General features: G+C 31.6%; 1 long non-coding RNA gene across 1 annotated transcript in view; it reads left to right on the top strand.

Moving 5' to 3' along the window:
- Nucleotides 1-2,130, top strand: part of LOC118764949 — a 14,348-nt gene extending 12,218 nt beyond the window's left edge. Inside the window, exon 3 of the long non-coding RNA XR_005000789.1 lies at nt 1,999-2,130. This is a non-coding gene — a long non-coding RNA (uncharacterized LOC118764949). The remainder of the gene's footprint in view (nt 1-1,998) is intronic.
- Nucleotides 2,131-2,457: the final 327 nt, after the last annotated feature.

Here is a 2,457-nt window from a genome sequence, read left to right as displayed (position 1 = left end):
GCGGTGTCAGAAATATAAGATTGGTTTCAATGTAGTAGTGTGGTGCCCTTAACAATTTAGGTGACTCATCAGACTTGCTGGCTGCATAAACCTAACCTCTTTGCTGATGTAGATAAAAACAATGTTGGTAAACCCAAGTTGAGAAGAAAACCCTCGAAATAAAGGATTTCGAATAGGAAGAGATATTTAACGCTGCATCTGTGATTTGGCAACACCTATGAGCAAATTAAACATGTGTAATGGTGAATAAACAATGCCGAATGCTTTCTTCCAATCTTCTATTTTGATGTATAATTTCTCTACTGTATATTCAACTTTCATGAATACCTCACACTAATGTAATATTAACACACACGCTTGGGTACTGGAATAAGCAGATGCGCTTCAAAAGGACCCAAAGTGGATTTCAGCGCAACCTATATAATATAAATATATGCATGTGTTTCTGCATGTGTGTGTATAAGTTTGCTTGTATAAATTTATACACCTACACACATACACGCCGGCGCGCACACACACTTATAATTTGAGGATATAATTATTACAATGATTATATCAGTGGCTAGCGTATAGAAAAACGACCATATTGGTAAAATTAATTTTCAAGTATATAATTATAAAATTATAATTATAATTAAGTGTGCTGGAATGCCGGCACTTATACGCTTTCTAGCGAATAAGCGCCGGCATTTCTGTCAAATATCTACAATCTACTATAAATTTGTTCTCTATTTATAACCCAAGGTCGAATGCGAGATAATGAGTAGAAGATTTACAAAATTTCGGATGATCTAAAATATCCACTTTTTCCGAAGAGATGTGAAAACGAAAAGGTCCATTAAATGTTGTATGATGGTTGTAAGTTCTGAAAAAAAAAAAAAATTAAAAACGGGACACAATTATTTAGTATAACAGATTTTTCATATCAAATTAACAATAAAACTTACTTTCAAACTATCTTGAACCTTTATAAAAGATTTTGTAAATCTATCAGAACATTGTAGATATAACCGTTTTATAACATCCGGGATGGTAAAAGAATAAAAGCTAATGCAACATAAACAAGAGAAGAACAGAGAGAAATGTTTGATCACGTAAACAAATTGATATTCATTCGCATAAAATAGAAGATGAATTAAAAAATAAAGCAGTAATTTGAAAAGGTTAGATTATAATGAAAAATGCAGCAAGAACAAGAAGGGGATCTTTCCATCAATCACAAACGCATAATAGTGAAAAACACAGCTGCTATTTCATTATCGTTTATATTGTCATCATTAATATTAATAGTTATTAGTATTGATATAAATTAACATTTATATTATGTATTATTTTATTTTTACGTTCTCCTATCTACATACAGGTTTATTAAATTCTACATATCACCGTGTAAACGACATTATAAAGTAACTTTATCAAAGCAAGAACAACGACACTACATCGAGATGCATAATAATACATACTGATATACACCTGCAACATATTTCGTCAGCACAATTAATTTTTTTCTTACTTTTAGCTACCCACTTTCATCTCTTTCCCAAATTAATACCATATCTTTCATTCAATAAAGTTTTAAGAAATAATCTTTTATGATCTACAACCTTAGGTGTATGTTCAACTGTGATCATGTGATCGTGTTTTTGAAATGGGATCCACGTTACCCACCGCCTACACACACACACACACACACACATATATATATAATATATATATATATAATATATATATATATAGAGAGAGAGAGAGAGAGAGAGAGAGAGAGAGAGAGATTTCGTGCTCTGTAGTAAAGATTACTCTACACTCCTCAGTAGATATACCAACAGTATATAAGCGAAAAATGTATATACACACCGATGTATTTTTGCGTACAGATACCAATATATACATGCATTCATCGCCTATACATTACAGTTAATCGCTTATCTCGATGGTGTGGCTAATGTCACAAATCATACGTGGTAAATATAGTACTGCAGCATAAGATAATTACTAGAGAACAAAATTATTTATACTTGGAAATTGAGGATATATTAATTAAAATGATTATATCAGTGGCTAGCATATAAAAACGACTATATCGGTAAAATTAATTTTAAGCCATATAATTATGAAAATATAATTATAATTAAGTGTACTGGAATGGCAGCGACTATTCGCTAGAAGGAGACGTCAAATAAATACAATCCACTCCAAATTTTTTCTCTATTTATAACGCAACGTCGAATGCGAGGTAATGAGCAAGACGTTTTGCAAAATTTCGGATAATTCTATATCTTAAAACTTATTACTCTGTTCTAAAGATTACTTTACACACTTCAGTATAGATATATAGACAACTAGCAGTATTGCCCGGCGTTGCTCGGGTTTGTAAGGGAAATAACTATATAAGCATGTTTTGAGATGTAAAGTATAATAGCCATCTCAATATGGCTAACCACAGAGGGGGGTGTTACT

This window comes from Octopus sinensis, linkage group LG10 (genome assembly GCF_006345805.1).
Source record: "Octopus sinensis linkage group LG10, ASM634580v1, whole genome shotgun sequence".
Classification (NCBI taxonomy): domain Eukaryota; kingdom Metazoa; phylum Mollusca; class Cephalopoda; order Octopoda; family Octopodidae; genus Octopus; species Octopus sinensis.
The sequence above is the reverse complement of the archived record's forward strand: the minus strand, read 5'-3'. Positions and strand labels throughout refer to the sequence as shown.